Source organism: Sciurus carolinensis, chromosome 13, assembly GCF_902686445.1.
Source record: "Sciurus carolinensis chromosome 13, mSciCar1.2, whole genome shotgun sequence".
In the NCBI taxonomy this organism is placed as follows: domain Eukaryota; kingdom Metazoa; phylum Chordata; class Mammalia; order Rodentia; family Sciuridae; genus Sciurus; species Sciurus carolinensis.
Window position 1 is genome coordinate 30,113,942 of NC_062225.1, and position 19,988 is coordinate 30,133,929.

A 19,988-nucleotide genomic window follows, 5' to 3' on the forward strand; every position below is an offset into this window, starting at 1 on the left:
TAACATTTTTATATGGTGTAGTTGCAAAAATGTAATGATACCATGGTTCTTTAAAGAAGAGAAAGATATGGTGAGACAAATTCTTTGAGTAAATTAGAGAATATTTCAAATACTATCACTAGCTAAATAGAGAATGATTCATGAGCAGTATACTGCCACCTGTGTGAAAAGGAAGTGATTTTCTCCATGGATATTTAAAAACTGGGTGGAAAAGATTGAGAAATCAATATCCAGCCTTTTGCAAAACTGCAATTTTACTGGCGTCATGCAATAGAAATGCAAATAAAACAATTTTTGAGGATGTTGGCAAGAGAACAATCAAAATGACATAGATTTTAAAAAAGTAACAAAGCTAGAAGTTACAGTAGTGGCATTTCGGGGGAAGGCTAATCAATGTGGAGATTTCATAGGAGTAGCAGAATTGGAGATCTTGGTAGAAAAACAAGACAGTATAATGTGCAGTAACATGTGAGACTGACAAGGATAGGTTTAGATGAAACAGTACAAGAATTGACTTAGAGTTCAGAATTGCAGCAATTCTACGTCATTATAGAAAAGAACAGCAGTTAAGGTGAAGGTCCCAGCAGTTGAGAATGTTAAGAATTTAAGAAGTTCATATCTTGGATGTCTGCTTGGATACTGAATGAACTTCGTATGACCATTTAGTGGGTTTGAAGTGAAGGACAATGAGTCAATTGATAAATGATAAAAGTGTGGCTAAGCCAACATGTTGGAGAGTTAGATCTACACTTTCTTCAAGTAGGTGCAGGGTTTTGGGTCTAATACTTAAGTATTTGATCCACTTTAAGCTGAATTTTGATAGGGTGAGAGATAAGGGTTAAATTTCATTCTGATACATATAAATTTCCAGTTTTCCCAGCACCATTTGGTGAAGAGGCTATCTTTTCTCCAATGTAAATTCATGGCATCTTTGTCTAGTATGAGAAAACTGTATTTATGTGGGTTTGTCTCTGTGTCTTCTATTCTGTTCCTTTGAGCTTCATATCTGTTTTGGTGCCAATACCATGCAGTTTTTGTTACTGTATACTACTGTACTGTAGTATAATTTAAGGTCTGGTATTGTAATGCCTCTTGCTTCTCTTTTCTGAGGATTTCTTAGGCTATTCTAGGCTTCTCCTTTTTCACATGAATTTCATGACTGTTTTTTTCTATTTTTATGAAGAAGGTCATTGAAATTTTAATTGGAACCACATCAAATCTGTATAATGCTTTTGGTAGTATGGCCATTTTGACAATATTAATTCTGCCTTTCCAAAAACACAGGAGATCTTTCCATCTTCTAAAATCTTCAATTTCTTTCTTTAGAGTTCTGTAATTTTCATTGTAGAGGTGTTTCACTTCTTTTATTAGATTGATTCCCGATTTATTTATTTATTTATTTATTCATTCTGTGAGGTTATTGTGAATGGAATTGTTTTCCTAATTTCTATTTCGACTGATTCATCATTGGTATATAGGAACACAATGGACTTATTGGTTTAAATTTTATATTCTGTTACTTTGCTGAATTTGTATGAGTTCTAGAAGTTTTCTGGTGGTGTTTTCTGGGTCTTCTAAATATAGGATCATGTCCTCAGCAAATAGGGATAGTTTGAGCTTTTCTTTCCCTATTTGTAATCCCTTAATTTCTTTCGTTTGCCAATTGCTCTGGCTATAGTTTCAAAGACTATGTTGAATAGAAGTGGTGAGAGAGAGCATTCCTGTCTTGTTCCGTTGTTTAGAGGGAATGTTTTCAGTCTTTCTCCATGATGTTGGCCATGGGTTTAGCATATACAGCTTTTACAATGTTGAGCTATGTTCCTACTACTCTTAGTGCTTTCTAGTGTTTTGAACATGAATGTATGCTGCATTTTGTCAAATAGTTTTTCTGCATCTATTGAGATAATCATGTGATTCTTGACTTTAAGTCTATTGATGTGGTGAATTATATTTATTGCTTGCCCTATGTTGAACAAAACTTGCATACCTGGAATGAAACCCACTTATCATGGTGCACTTTCTTTTTAATATGTTTTTGTATGTGATTTGCCAATATTTTATTAAGAATTTTGGCATTCATGTTCATCAGGATATTGGTTCGAAGTGTCTTTCCTTGATGTGTCTTTGTCTGGTTTAGGAACTGACAACAAGAATCCTCAGCAAGACTCCTAAAGTGCAAGAAGTAAAATCAAGAATCAATAAACGGGATGGTATCAAACTAGAAAGTTTTTTCACAACAAAGGAAACAATCAGGAGCATGAAGAGAGAGCCCACAGAAGGAGAAAAAATATTTGCAACCTGCACCTCAGATAGAGCACTAAAACCCAGGATAGATAAAGAACTCAAAAAATTTACTACCAAAAAACCAAGTAATGCAATCATTAGATGGGCACAAGAACTGAACAGGTACTTCTCAGAAGAAAAAATACGAATGGTCAACAAATATATTTAAAAATGTTCTAAATCTCTAGCAATTAGAGAAATGCAAATTAAAACTACAATGAGATTTCATCTCAGTCCAGTCAAAATGGCAATTATCAAGAATACAAACAATAAGTGTTGGAGAGAATATGGGGAAAAAGTTATGCTCATACATTGCTGATGGGACTGCAGGTTGGTGCAACCACTATGGAAAACAGAATGGAGATTCCTCAGAAAACTTGGAATGGAGCCACCATTTAACTCCTTTGAATATATACCACTCCTTGGTATATATGCAAGGGAGCTACAATCAGCACACTGTAGTGACATAGCTACAGTAATGTTTGTAGCAACTCAGTTCACAATAGCTAAGTTATGGAACCAATCTAGGTGCCCTTCAACAGATGGATGGATAAAGAAAATGTGATATAAATGCACAGTGGAATATTACTCAGACACAAAAAGAATAAATTTATGACATTTACCAGTAAATGTTTGGATCTGGAGATTATCCTACTAAGTAAAATATGCCAATCCCCAAAATATCAAAGGTCAAATGTTCTCTCTGATATGTGGATGCTAACACATATCAGGGGAGGGGAAGAATAGGAGTTCATTGGATTAGACAAATAGAAATGGAGGGAAGGGAGAGATGATTGGCATAGGATTGACAGTGGAATGAATCTAACATGACTTTCCTATTACATATATGAATATACCTGAGTGAATCTCCACATGTTGTATATCCACAAGACTGGGATCTTAATTAGAATAAAACATATTTCACATTCATATAAATACTTCAAAATAGACTCTACTATTATGTATAAATAAAAGAACAAAGTGTGGCCAAGAAATTAATGACAAAGTGGGGCCAACAAACCTATAGGTAGAGGCAACTAGAAAGAATGGTAAATATTATAAATACAAGATACAAGTGAGAAGGATATAACAAGCATGAAACAAGTGGACATACTTCATGTAAACAAAAATCCTGAATAAGCATTCCCCAAATTGTAATCGTTGTGTCAATTAAATGGCATAACAGTACTTTTGGAATATACAGGTCTTCAGTAACTTTCAGAGCTTATTTATAAAATGACCAATCAACAAACTTAAAAAATGAATACCTAAAAACTATGACTTATTATTTGCAGAGATCATGCATCCAAAATAATTTTCTGCAAATAGACTGCTAATATATATTTGATCAAATCAAAGATGACTGCAAGTCATTTTAAACTTGGAATAAAATGAAAGGAAGTCAAAGGTGATTTTTTTTATAGTATTTATCAGTGTTGTCTTGAGCTGTCTGGAGATAGTGTGCTCTGAAAAAGGTGAGTGTTTTGAATTAGATAGTAAATATAACTTTATAGCAGTGATGGGTATCATGGGCCCTAGACCTTGTACCCATCAAGAGTCTTCACATTACTTTCTGTACTCTAACTCTGCATTGAAACAAATAAATTCTACTTTACGTAAAGGACAAGAAAAGAGGAGTTTGAAACTTCCCAATGTAAAGAAATGATAAGCATTGAAGGAGATGGCAATACCAATTACCCTGGTTAATCATTCCACATTGTATATATTTATTAAATTGTCACACTGTATCCCATGAGTATCTATAAGTATTATATGTCAACAGAGTGCATGTGTGTGCACATGAGACAGGTGATGGGGTGGGTAATCTAAGGATCAGATTCTAACCTTCAAAGTTCTATTTCTTTTTGAATCTCTCTTAGCAAGCAGTCTGCTTCATTCTTTACAATTTCTGACCACTTTCAAAATTTATGCAAAAACAAGTTTTAAAGTATGATGAATAAACTAAACATATATGAACGTGCTATGCCTATACCCCTGTAGTATTTGGAGGTATGAACAAGGTTAGATCCCTAACCAATTAAGAAAATGTCACATATTAATACTAAGCTGAGTGACAAATCTCAGAGATTTACCTGTTGACATGCTGCAAGTGTCACAAATGTGATGAATTTGGAGTAGCTTTCTCTCTTCTTCCCTACTTTCCATACCAGTGTAGTGCTGTTGTCCAGGAGCTGAGATCCAGACATGCTTTGAAAGCTCTCCTTTCTGTCTTGCACATATGCTATGCAAGCATAATGGGTCCCAAGACATGCCCCCTGTGTGCAGGCCCAGCTGTCTCCTTTGTTTTCCTTCCTCCCATCTGACAGGCAACAGGGAGAATAACCATCAGCAGGTCAGCATGCAGAACCAGACCATCACCAGGCACATGAGACGAGCGCTAAATCCTGAGCTCTTTTATAGCCTTTATCTCATTGAATGTACTCCCCTACAATTGTTAAATGTGTTGTTTTGGTGGGAAGTTATTTCATCCAAGTTAGTTTATCAAAACCACATTGCTGCATATGATTTAGTTCAGCTTCTCTAAACTGAGGATTTGCACAGACCCTCAGCATAGATTTATTTTTTAAGAAAATGTTCCTCTACTTTTCTTTTTTCTTTATCCTTCACGGCTGAATCATCTTCAGATTCCTTGACTGAAGCTCCCTGAGTTTAGATGATCATGGTTTAAGGAAGCTGCCATGTTTATAATCTTTAAGAATTGGTGAGGTATCGACCCAATACAATCATGCTCCTTGCATGATTGTATTGGACTAGTTAGCTGTGCCAGTAGTTAATTATTTAATTGCTGAATAAAAGATTTTTCTAAGATCAGCTGGGTATGTGAGTGGTGGCAGCTTTTAGGTGGACCTGTTGAAGTAGAATTTTACTTACTAGTCATTAACCATCAGTATAACCATACAGTGTATCTAGGTAAATAACAACTCTGTTTTAGGGTAGGTTTTTATTGGTATTAGAGTCAATAGCTATGAAGCTATTTCAAAACTATAATAACCCATATCTAACAACATTCAAAATACTGGACTGAAAAATTTAGGATATAATATTGTGACTCAAGATCTATTTATTTGATTGATTGAATGGGTTAAGGAAATTAGTAGTGGATGCACTTAAGTTAACAGCTACACAGTAGTCAGTTGTTAACAATTTTTCTATGTGTCACTTTGTTTTTATACAATTTAATTACCTGAACTGCCTGGCCTTTGTTACCTTTGCGGCAAAGAGTATCTTATACATTTTCATGTGAGTATGTATTCTGAACTAAAAATTTCTTTAAGAAAACTGTGGTTATGTTTTAATCACTCCCCATTTCTGCACATAGTAAAGTCTATATATAAGAATTATGTAAAGTTTATATATAAGGATTATATTATATTATATATAACATGCTACAGTTTTGAAATTACGTATCAGTCCTCCTTCACTATGTGGACATGTTAGGGATCGTTGGCACATTGATAATATCCAGGAGTCTAAAGCAGTTTGAATAAATTTAAGCCTCAGTGCTTGATCCCCCTACCACAATACACCATAGTACATAGGTCTATAGATAATGCCCATATAATACTACACACATCTACCTTCTTCTCTTTCTTACATACACACATACACATGCACATATACAGACAAGCACATACAGAGAAGCCAAAATTTGAGAATAGTTTTGATTAAGGTGTAATGTAAGTCTGAGGTTCTGAAACACAGCGGAATCCCTGTATGAGTATAATTCAACCAAATGAATGAGATCAATTGACTAATTATCTCAGTCTATTCCTTGTTTTCTATCTGGAGGGCTTTAATACTGAGAAAGTAAAATATGATGAATAAAAGAAAGAAAAGCTCTCTGCAGTCGGCATTTATATTTAAAATGCACCTTTCATTGCACACTATCTAATTACTTTGAGGTCCCTAGATTTGTGATTTTCATTATTTTCTGTTTGGTTAAATTCTTTATAAAAACATGTTCTCCTCTGCTCCACATAATGAATCAAACCACCTCATGTTTTCTTTATGCAAAACTGCTTCCACAGTGGATGCACTTCCTTCCACACCACAGAGAATTGAAAATGTAAGGTCATGCTAATAGCAACTGGTACTTCATTCGAAAATTAAATGCCTCTGAATTTCTGTAGCCCTTCCAAATGAAAGCATGATTGCCAAACTCATGAAGTTTAGTCTTAAATGTTTCTGGTCTAATTCTCTACAGGAAAGGAACCATAAAACGAACTTTTTCACAACAGTAAATGGAGTAGGAAAAGGTCTGGATTTGGTCATAATATATTCAGATGCCTTGGTGTTGATCCTTCCTGGGTGTTCATGATGGGAACTGGTTCCAGGGGTTCCCTGTCCCTGTTGCTTTGTCAGAAGTAAAAAATAGGTACCAAAATTATTCTCTTTAAGTATTTATTTTACTTTCTTTAACTAAAATCTCAAGACCCTATGGGCTTTTAATTTAACCAGTTGACTCTGAAACAAGAATAGAGAAATGAAGATAGTGCTAGAAAGATGACTTAAATGATCCTGAACCAGTTGGAATACTGAAATTTCTTATATAACAAAGACTAGTTACAATAATCACAACCATGTCACACCCACTTGATCAAGGCAGGTTGAAAGAACCAGTGGTGCTCTGTTAAACTCAGCGATTATATCTGAAGTTTTATTCTTAATCTCTGATTCCTTGGCTCCTTTCTCTCTACATGAATTGTTTACTCCAATGCTGTCATCCTTTAGAATAGCAAATATTAACAAGGAAAGTCATACTTACTTGTGGCTACATACACCTATTTCGTGGGTTAAGGACACAATTCTTTAAAATTTTTCTTCATTTCTACTTTTGCCATCAATATCTAAGGTTATGGTTTTCGAGAATCCTGTACTTGCTATTGGACAACTTCTTTACTGCAGTTAGCTCCACCTCAGCTTCTGTCATACCCTTTCTGGCTATAATTTTATTAGTGACTTTTCAAATATACTTTACAATCATCTGTGTCTGGCTTCACATTTGTGATCTCCTACTAGCACTGAATGTCTCCTAGGTCTGGAATGGGGCTCTAGAACCTGCAAAATCACAAACCTCCAAGCAATTCTTATCCAGATAATTTCCCCAATCACAATTTGGGAAATATTGACATATATCTTCTTATACCCAAGGATTTACCCATAGTTATTTTTTTTTAAATTTCTTGTGGATGTTCATGATAGTGAGATTCACTGTGGTATATTCATATACATATACATAGGAAAGTTAGGTCAGAATCATTCCTCTTTCCTTTCCTTATCCTGTCCCTTCTCCCTCCCCTTTAGTCCCCTTCATCTAGACCATCTATCTTTATTTTATTTTGATGAAATCCCCCCACCCTTCTTCTCTTTTTCTTTTCTTCCTAATTTTGGACTAGCTTCCGCACATTAGAGAAAAACTTTGACCTTTGACTTTCTGAGCCTGTCTTATTTCACTTAACATGATAGTCTCTAGTTCCATCCATTTACCACTTAATGCCATAATTTAATTCTTCTTTATGACTGAGTAATACTCCATCATGTGTGTGTGTGTTGTGTGTGTGTGCGTGTGTATACACATATATATATATGCACAAATATACCACATTTTCTTTATCCTTTCATATGATGAAGGGCACTTAGGATGGTTCCATAGCTTGGCAAATGTGAATTATGCTGCCATTAAACATTGATGTGTCTATATTCCTATGATGTGCTAATTTTAGATCTTTGGGATCTATACCTAGGAATGGGATAGCTGGATCATATGATAGTTCCATTCCTAGAGTTTTGAGGAATCTTCATACTGTTTTTCAGAGTGGTTGCACTAATTTTTAGTCCCACCAATACTGTATGAGTGCACCTTTTCCCCCATATCCTCTCCAACACTAGTTATTATTTGCGTTCTTGATAATAATCATTCTGACTGGAGTGAGGTGAAATCTCAATGTAGTTTTGATTTGCATTTCCTTAATTACTAGTAATGTTGAATTTTTTTTTCATATATTTGTTGCCCATTTATATTTCTTCCTTTGAGAAGTTTCTCTTTAGTTCTTTTACCAATTCATCTATTGGGTTATTTGTTTTTTGGTGTTAAGTTTTTTGAGTTCTTTATATATTCTGGATATTAATGTCCTCTTGGAGGAGCAGCTGGCAAAGATTTTCCCATTCTGTAGGCTCTCTTTTCACACTCTTTCTTGTTTCCATTGCTGTGCAAAAGTAAGTCTTGTTAGGAATCATGTTAAAGGAAGTTGGTTCCTATGAAAACACAGAAGTGTTGAGCCTACATTTCTTCTATCAGTTGCAGAATTTCTGCTATAATTCTTAGATCTTTATCCACTTCAAGTTGAGTATTTTGCAGTGTGGAAGATAGGGGTCAAGTTTGATTCTTCTTTATCCAAATTTCCACTTTTCCCAGATCCATTTGTTAAAAAGGTTTCAATGTATGTTTTAGTCACTTTTGCTTAGTATGAGATAACTGTATTTTTGTGGGTTTGTCTCTGTGTGTTCCATTCTACTCCATTGGTCTTCATGTCTATTTTGGCTCCAGTACCATGCTGGTTTTCTATTAGAACTCTGTAGTGTAATTTGAGGATGGTATTACAAAGACTCTAGTATTAGTCTTTTTGCTTGAAATTGCTTTGGTTACTCTGGGTCTTTCGCTTTTCTAAGTAAATTTTATAACTGCTTTTTTTTATAGTTATGTGAAGAGTATCATTGGTATTTTGATGGGAATTGCATTGAATCAGTATAATACTTTCGATAGTATGGCCATTATGATAATATTAATTTTGCCTACTTAAGAACATGGGGCACTTTTCATCTTCTAAGGTCTTCAATTTCTTTCTTTAGTCTTCTGTAGTTTTAAGTGTAGGGGTCCTTAACCTCCTTCATTAGATTATTTATCAAGTATTCTTTTTTATGTTATTGTGAATGGAATTGTTTTCCTAATTTCTTTTTCAGCAGATTCATTACTGGAGTATAGGAAAGTGATTGACTTATGTATGTTGGACTTGTAACCTGCTATTTTAGGTAGTTTGTTTATCAGCTCTATAAATCTTCTGGTGGAGTTTTTTTGGGTCTTCTAACTATAGTATCATGTCATCAGCAAACAGAGATAACTTGAGTTCTTCTTTTCCTACGTATTCCTTTAATTTCCTTCTCTTGCCTGATTGCTCTAGCCAGTTTCAAGAACTATGTTGAATAGTTGTGAGAGTGGGCATCCTTGTCTAGTGTCTGTTTTTAAAGGAAATACTTTGAATTTTTTTCTGTTCAATAAGATGTTATTTTATATAGCTTTTAATATGTTGAGGTACATTCTTTCTGTCCATAATTTCTCTAGAGTTTTAAACATAAACAGGTGTTGAACTTTTTCAAATGCTTTTTTCTGGTATCTATTGAGATAATCATGTGATTCTTTGTTCTTAAGTTTATTTATGTGGCAAATCACATTTACTGATTTGCATGTAATGAGTCGAACTTTTATCCCTGGAGTGAAACCATTTGATTGTGGTGTACTATTTTTTTAAATGTGTTTTTGTATGCTATTTGACAATATTTTATTAAGAATTCTTGCATCTATGGTCATCAAGGTTATTGACCTGAAATTTTCTTTCCCTGATGTGTCTTTGTCTTGTTTTAATATCAGGGTAATACTGGCTTTGTAGAATGGATTTGGCCATGTTCCCTTCTTTTCTTGAATAATTTGAGGAGGACTATTATTACTTCTTCAAGGGTCTGATAGAACTCTGCTGAGAATCCATCTGTTCTGGGCTTTTTTTGTTAGGAGTCTTTTATAGCTGTTTCAATTTCACTACTTTATATTGGTCTGTTGAGGTTTTCTATGTCCTCCTGGTTCAAACTGGGTAGGTCATATTGAAGTGTTATGGGCTGTTGGAGGTGTTTTTTTTTTTTTTTTTTCCCTAACATTTTCATGTTGCTTGTATTTCTACCCGTCTATTGGGATAATTATTGCTTATTCTTTTAAGCAAGGGACTACTTCATGAGCTTATTTATCTTAAGGGCCCTGGGTTGGGCAAATATTCAGGTATTGATGCTTAAACTCAGTGTGTGGACTCTGCTAATCCCAATAACAGCACCACTTTGAGCATTGACACTGAACTTTATTTACTACAATCACTTCAGAGCCAAGTTACGTGCTATTCAACCTTACAAAAGGTGAAAGACTTGTTGATATTGTTCTCCACTGTTCCTCTAATCTAGGTATAAACTTGTGGTAAAGTTCTTACCTGTAATTTCTTCACTACCTCCTTTCTGTGTGTATGTGGTGGTGGTTGGGATTAGGATCACTACCCAGCAATGTTCTGCCATTCTGTCTCCCTCATAATGTTCTGTCTCATTTTTTCTCATTTCTATTCATGAATTATGGACTTTACAGAATTGTACTACCTTTTTTCTATTTCTCAGAATATTGATCAACTAATATTCCATTCCATATGCATCCTTGGATTTAGAATTATATATTCTCTCACTACTATGCTAATTTCCCTTCATGTCTTACTGTAGCTATAAAGATACAGAAAAAGAAAAATAAAAAGATGAAAAGAAAACAAAAAGAAACTTAGATTACTGTTATAATCCTAAATGTATATTATGAGAACAACCAGGGAAGAATTCATTTAAGTAGATGCAACTAGATGGTTAAAAAATGTATTTCCTGGTTTTTAAATGAGATCTTGTCCTCAGTACCATTTGTCATTTATTTATTTAACTGTATGTCCGATCCTCATTTATCTATTTCTAAAATGCTATTCCTGAATAAACAACCAATAATAAATTCCAATTTTACTTTCAATGGAAATCTTTGCTTCTTCCTCCTTTTTAAGAAAATGTGGGGTTTTTGCATTATTTTCTGCAAATTCTTGCCCTTTTTACAAATTTAGAAATGTTAGCATAAATGCAGACTTCATTTATCTAATCTCATTTATTGAAATCATTAGTCCTTGTCCTAAACCAAGAGACTATTGCTCTCTCTGACTATATGGTTTAAGAACTTCCTCCTTTAGAGAAAGAATGTAAGAAAATAACTTATCAGTAGTATGTGCAATAGGAGAATGAATATTGCCCCAAAGTTTAGGCATGTACTAGTGGGTAAATGAAATCGATTAGTATGGAAATTGCTTATTAATGATGACTAGAAGTTCATGAGATAAGGCAGAATTCATAATATAAACAATAAATGCTTGGAAGGTGAGATAAGCAAAACATTTTTTCCGACATGATGTTTTTCTATTTTACTGTGTTGTCATGAAATACAAATGGCCTTAAAAGTAGGTTCATAAGATAAGTAATAACAATTGGTATTCCCTCAACTGTGAATGAGAAGCCATGCTGTGCCATAATTTTTCTGTGGGTTATAAATAATTGTGAAATAGTAATGCTTTAACATATTGATTCGAGATGAGCTGGATTGTTTGTTTGAATGGAAAACACACAATCATACACATACACCCAGAAGAAGTGAAGTTCACTTACTGATTATATATGAAGGGTAGTCGTTGTCCTAACACAGATATGGACTGGGAAATGTATCAATGATGTATAGGTCTAAAATAAACCTTATTATGGGTCATGAGATTTTACTCATTGATGTACTCTTCATAATCAAAGTTTCGAGGGAGCAATTATGAGGTACACTTGCAGCACACAGGACTTCCTTATATTACAGGTAAGAACTAAAGCATAGTGACTTTACATTTGTTATTTACCTCCAATCATTTGGAGTTAGATCATCTCAGAGTCCTAAATGACTAAATGAATGACTTGGAATTGCCATTTCTTGTTTAAGTGTATTTGGTGTGTGTGTGTGTGTGTGTGTGTGTGAGTGTGTTACACCCATACATTCATTATGTATGCACCCAAGCATGACATATGTATTTGTGTATTGAACCCACATAAAGTATGTGAGACATCCATAATAATATTTATCACTGGATAAAGTTCTGTGCTATAAAAGAAATATGCTTTCCTTCATGGAATTTAAAGTTAAAAACTGAGATTTAAATAATGGTTATTATATGTGCTAAAATAAGTGAGATAAAATTATATAATACAGAAAGTGGACACAAAATATTAAATATTTAATTTTAGTTATTTTTTCACAAGAATAATGGAGGAGGAACATAGGTACTAATAATAAACTCATCATTGAGAGATTTCTATTTTCTTTGTGATTTCATAAATTTATATTTGCCACTATGAATTTATATTTGCCATTTGGTAATTCATATTCTTCTGGATATCACCTGAATCTTTAAAATTAGACAAGGAAATATTTGTAAATTTATGAGGGAATCATGCCATTTCTGACATTGTTTATGTGATATCCATAAAGAAATAGATAAAACAATGTTTTGAAATTATATGTAGTAGGAGAAGCCCAAGGGTGGTATCTGTTAAATACTCTAGAAATTACACAGTGTAACAAAATTTTGTTGAAATGTAGGTTATATTAATAAAAGTTAATTTGAATGAAATATGATGAATGAAAGGAATAAAAAAGCTTAACTGAAGTTTGATGCAAAAATGTTTATCTGAATTACATGATAGGCAAAAAATTTAAATCATAAACATGTGAAAACCATGAAGAAAAGAAGATACCCCAGGGAAAAAACTAGTCACAGGAGAAAAAGCAGTAAACATTTTAAAATAATGAGAAAATACATATAACTTACATACCTGCATGACTAATCATGGTAAAGATGTTAAAAAATTAGTGAAATATAGGTGAAAATTGCCATGCGTGGATGTAATATATGAATATGTAAATAGTTAAAAATTTTACATAAAACATTTGCAGTATGTATATATACTAAAGAAATTCAAATGTATGCATTATGTAAGCATATGTGTGTATATCCACTTGATATAGCAATTTCTTACTTATATTTTATTATACGGGAACAATAAAATCTGTGTTCCTATTTTTACCTATAAGAATTTTGATTTACATGCACATTTTAATTAGTAACCCACCCAAAATCTTTCCTGAGCCCAACAACAAAAATAGAGTTAACGATATAATAACATAGATGAATATTCAATGAATAAATCTTTGGAATACATTATTATTGGAAAAAATCTAAAATTATATACAATACGAGCCCATTTATTTAAACATAAATAAAGGACAGTATTGTAATGTTATAGTCAAATGTTTACAATTGCCACATCTTAATTGGTGTGATTACTTATGTTTTAGGAGTTTCCTTTTTTTTTTCTTATTCAAGTTGCTTAAATTTTTCACAATAATACGCATTGTTTTGAAATAAGAAAATAATTTGCATTTATAATAGATTACAATTTGTTTCTATCCATGTTTCAGTTGTTATTTCATGTTGTAGCTATCAAACAAAGCCCTTTGAGATGCCAATGTAATACAGCAGAATGATTTTGCAACTGATCATCACAGTGTTAAAATCTCTCTGGATTTTCTGTTTTATTGCTTTAATAGCTTAATGTCAACTATTTTTCACAAGAAAAATCTATCATGGGTATTTCAATCATGATACAATAAGGAAAAAGCATATTTTTTGTAAATGGTAGAAAACAAATACTTGACTCTATTTGAAATCATAAACTTGTTATTTTTTATTTTTCTTTTCTGAGTTGAGAAGTGACAGAATTTGCAAAAAGAAAACTCAAGTAATAAATTAAGTTGCAACTGGTTTATAACAATATAAATTGTAAAACATATTACTTGAAGCAGAATAATATAGTAAGAACTACCAAAACAAGAAAAATTTTGATTTAAATCCAACCTTTCTCCTTTACACTTGGGTTACCTCAAAGTGATTATTTAACATATTGATGTCCCAGAATAGCCTCTATAAAGTACAGATCATTTGCCTTTTTCATAGAGTGAGAATGAAATTTAAATGAGTAATACTTAAGGACTGATATATTATTAAATGTAATTGTTATTAGCTATCATTAGATCATTAGATTATTTTATTGTTCAACCAAAATATGAATCATTTAAGATAGCAATATATACTATAAAGAAAATAAACAAAGCAATAAAATAGATCATGATTTGTGTGAAACGAAGTAACTCAGACTGAGGAGCTAGAATATCCAATAAATTGGCCTTGGAGAGGAGTCTTAATTCTCCATTGCTCTGTAAAATATTGGCACAATCTTAAAGGCTTAAAGAAATATTTTTTCCATGTTTTTTAGGTTAGGCATATGGGTATGGTTTACATGAGTCCTCTGCTCAGTATCATCATCAAGCACTTTTTCTAAGCTCGTTTAGGTTTTGAGCAGTGCCTTGGGTATTATTATGGTTTGGATCTGAACTTTCCCCAAAACACTTCATGTGTTAAAAGCTTGATCTTCAATATTGCAAGGTTCAAAGATAAGACTCTGCAAGCTTCAGAGGTAAGGCAATGATTGCATCATAAGGGCCCTTGACCTTATCAGTGATAAATCCATATGAATTGATAGCTGAATGGACTACTGAGATGTAGGGCCTAGTTGGAAGGTAGGGTTCATTGGAGGCATTTAGGGAAAGATTTATCTTTTCTGTGGCTCCCTTCTCTTTCTCTGCTTCCTGGCTTCCATAAACTGAGCAACTTTCCTCTCCATGCCCTTCTGCCATGATGTTCTGCCTCACCTCAGGTCCAGAGAAATGGAGGTGACAGATAATGGACTGAATTGTCTAAAATCATGAGCCAAAATAAATCTTTCCTCCTCTAAGTTGTTCTTTTCAGGTTCTTTTGTCATGATATGAAATGCTAACTAAACCAGGTATAACACAGAGGTCTCCTTTCCCTCCTAGTCATCTGCTAAGGGTCTCTCTTAACTCCTGTAGTGCACCCTCAGGTTCTAACTTCTAGTAATGTGGTCCTTTCACAACATGGCAGCTTATTGCTTGAAAATCAGCCTGAGAATGTCCTTGCAATCTGCTAAAATGGAAATTTATGTCATTACTGAAATGATAATTACATCATTTCCACAGATCCTGCCCACATTCAAAGAGGAATTATACAAGGCTTGTCCATCAGGGGTCAGGAATCTTAGGAATGTTTTCAAACTGCTTACTGTAAGGTATTTCTGTAAGGAGAAACCAAGCAAATTAATAGGAACCAGTTTTGAAAAGCAATTTGGTAGATAAATTTAGACAGATCCAAGTTAGAGTGATAGCATAGCTGCAAGACTGAACACCATTTGTGCACATGCAGGGACCTGATTCCATTCCTGTTGATGGATGCTTCATCATTCCTTGACTCTGAAAGATGCAGAGGTAACTTCTTTAGTTTCTATGGTATGATCTTCTTATAGTTTGTGGCAAGTATTATAGTGATCTTAGGATACAACACTTCCTTGAGTTTTCCATTTAAGAACGCTGACCATCATATTGTAAATCCACTATAAATTTCTTAAGAGTATGAAAAACAATAAGAAAGTACACAGAGATAGCAAAGACAAATACATAAATATAGAAGTAAATCCAAAGAAGATCTCATTGTGGTGCAAACTGAACTTACAAACTGATTCTCAAATTACTAAACATAGTTGAAATTGAAAGGTCATTAAAAGAAAGTGTGATAAAAACATGGGGAACATAGGGAATATCCTAATTCATAAAAATTAGTGAAAACTGGGCAAGTTTCCATTTGTTTGCACAGGCATTGAGAATTGTCTAGGAGCTACAGTTCTTCCTAGACAAAGATCAAAGGACACAGAATGTGGAAAGTCAGTATTATAGATTAATTAAACTATTAGATGTTAGGATGAGGATGAGGATCAACTTTGAAAGAGAGTTGAGGAAAAATCAGAATAGTTGTGGTCATACAAATGACAAACACATCCACGTTATGATGGCTAGTATTAATAAAAGCCAACATATAACTAATGCTTTCTGTATACAAAATTATTCATTATTTTATTTTATTTAATAGAATTTTAACTGAAGTTCAGAAGAATGATATAGACACCACATGTATCTGAACAAAATCAAATGGAAAATCTTTTCCAACTGCTTCATTGGTATTACATTTCAAATTAACAAAGAAGCAAAATCCTTTGACAAGTGACCGGTAACTAAGCTCTCTTCTCATACCCTCTTAACTGTGACTAAGTGAAGAGAAAATACATGCAGTGTTGGACAGAAGTTTAAGATATGTAAGATGGTCTATTAATGTTTGGACGAACACTGAAGACAATCAATAGATTTCTGTTATGTATTTGTACATAAGAAAATATTTTCTAGACCTGATTTGTCCTAAAATTTACAATTTATGTTTCTCTTTATTGTCTATTAGGTAATTGTAGAATTTCTTTCTCAAAGTTATGTTGTGGCCCAAGTTGATGAGTATAGTCCTTGGCCTAATTTTACAGTTCTCAGAATGTTTTCCAATGTAAGGTCGCTATACTGAACTGTTACTTCCCCTAATCCATGACCTGATTCTAAACTCTACTAGTGTAAGCATGAAAGTTTTTAGCATAAACTGCAATGCAGATTCTTGCTGAAGTTGCCCCCCATTTAAGATTATTTATGCTGAAATGCTACCTTAGAACAATGTGCCATGTTAAACTTCCTCCTTATACTCTCTCCTTCTTTCTATATATTTGGTCTCTGGAAGTTGCTGTATATGAACAGCTTATAATGTTTAGGAGTAGGGAATGGATCTCATCCCTCAAGGAAACACCCAGTGTAGTACGTGAAAGTTGTGCTGTTACTAAAATGAGGGCCATAAAGTGGAGGGAATGATTTTCCTTCTAGAAAGGATCAATTTTATGACAAGAAGCATAATTTGGCCAAAAAGTTGAATATAATCTCACATAATGTAGCTCCAAAAACCTTATTATCTATTACTCCAACTCACCACCACCACACACATACACATTTAGCAGGTTGACTCTAAGTGTGAACTTCTTGGTAGAGTTATGTTTTCATTATAATGTGTTAATCAGTATTTTAGGGGACATTGGTCATTCTACAGGTGAAGCTAGCATCCTTTAAGGATTTATAATATACTCGACTGAAGGCACTAATTTGTCCAAACTACAAAGAGACAAATGTATTGGCCACTATGAATATCATACTCAGATCAATTACTTCCCTTAGAGGGCTGGAACATCTGATTGTGCTAGTGAGAGAACTCAGCATTTCTCCAGGGAGTAGATAATTCAGATACTCCCAGGGGCTTGCCACAGGTGGAATCAAAGAAAGAAAGAAAATAAATTCTATCCTCCATGTGTTTTAAAAATGCAAAGAGTATGCCAAAATTCTTGTTATGAAAGTTATCCAGGCTGTCAATTTTGTGATTTTAATATATTCAAAATTCCAAGAAAATGCTTCTTGGGGTCTGGTACCTGCAAATACTGATTTCTTGAATTTGTGTTTTGAAGTTGTGTTCCAGAAATCATAATTACAACAATTTCAAGCAAATAGTTATACTGACTGATATGTTCGCTACCCTTTAAATTTACAAAGAAAGTATTTCTGAGTAGGTAAATATTGCTGTCCAATTCTACTGACAGTTTGAAACTAATGATGAATTTGATGTGGCTTATGAAAATGTCCCTGCATTTTGGAAGTTCTTCCATAGCCTATGAATAACTTACTTTCATAAAGTTCTCTACCTTAATTGCTAAGCCCATGGCATAATATGTTAAAAATAAAAATGAGAGAAATACTGGAATTTTAAAAGTATTATTCATAGATACTAAAAATACTGTAATATTCTTCTTTGAATTGCTTTCATACTGTCCAAACCTCATTTATTCTGCTTCTTTTATTTATAGCTCTTAACCATATAAAATTTTCTTCATACTGATCATCATACTACAGATTCTTTAGAGCTTATATTTGCTCCATGCTCATATGTGGAACCTTTTTGTTTTGCTTTGTTTTTCATTTCAAATGTGATTTCAGTAATTGGATATATATTGATTTGTTTTCATGTTTGCACTTCAGGGTCAAATATTGGACTGTAATTTGGATTTTATACACATCACTGATATCTTGGCTTAGTCACATAAAGGTCTATGATTAAGTACTTATTTTATGAAGGCAATTAAAATTTTTAATGTAGATCATAATCAAATCTCTGTATTAAGAAGTTTAGCAAAAAGTCTTACTTAACAAATCTGGAGTAAAATATTTACTTTGGATAATATATTCAAAAAAAAAAGAATATATCCATTACTAGATTAACTTTTATAGATACAGCTATATTGTTTGAATGGGCACACTTGTGTTCTTTTCTTTTTAGATGACATTTGGAACCTATCCATAATTCAAATAATTTTGGGTACATTTTCATATGCACATTTGTAATTTTATTTTATTATTTATTTCCTTAAACAATATCACGTTTATATAAGTACAACCTTAGACAGTTAACAGACAAAGCATTTCTCAATTTTGTAGTAGAGTAATCCAGTAGATGATCAAGATGGTTATCTGCTTAAAAGTCTATGACTCACATTTTCTAATACAATAGAAAAACATATAATAACATTGAGGAGTTATTAAAATAAGAATTAATATATGAAGTTGGACAATCTTGAGTTTGAGTCCTAAGCAGCATTTGTGTGCTAATTTTTTTTAACACTCGGGTTTATATTCTTAATAAAACAAAGGAATATATACCAAATGGAATATTGTGATGAAGAAATCATATATTAAAGTTTTTTCATCAATGCCTAACATGTACAATACACTTCATAAACATTCATTTAATTAATTTTTAAAATTAATTTTACAACATGAAATCTGAGAGATTAAAAGGCAAATGAAGAATCTGGGAGGAAACATCTACTTAATCACTATAATTGAAATTACATTTTTAACTGGAACCAGATATTGTTAAATTCTTTCCTACAAGTGAACAAGCAAACTAGACTGAAGAGTGATAAAAAGCTGCCTCTTCCTGTTCCTATATTGTGTTCCACTGAGCCCAGTCTTATGGTTTGTAGAACCTAAATCTTCTTTTTATACTCACAGATATAGCATGCCAGTCAAATAAGCCATGGAGTCAGGAGAACATTAAGCTGCAGTTTGGCAGTGCTGGGTAGATATATAAAGTCAGTGTCGGTCACACTAGACAGCTAAGTACAACTGCTAGCATTTGAGTGACTTCAGGTAAATTAATTTGTTTTATACTTGTACTAGACAACTATAGACAACTATAAGACAACTGTCCTTTGGCATTAAAGTAGAGAAATTGTGTGTGTATGTGTGTGTGTGTGTGTGTTGGCATGTATAAAAACATGTCTCCCCAACTGTAGGCAGAGTATTGCTCTCTAAAAGATATCCACGTTAGCCCCCGGGATATATTATTATGTCAAATGGAAGAAAGAACTTTATCTATATAATTAGTTTCCCAGACATTGAGATTAGGAAATTCTGGATTATCTGGGTTGGCCAAACCTAAGAACAGGAACCCTTAAAAACAGAACTTTCACTGACTGGAGGCAGAGAGATGATTATAAATGGGACGATTATAAATTATGGAGCTTGAGAAAGACATTATTCACCATTGCTGGTTTAAAGGAAGAAGAGACTATGCAATGAGGAGCCTGAAGGAGCTAAGAGAGGTTTCTCATTGAAATCCAGTAAGAAAATGAAGGCCTCAATTCCACATCCACAAGAAACTAAATGCTGAATTGAGTAAACTCTGGTTTTTGTGTGTGTGTGTGGTGCTGGGGATCAAACC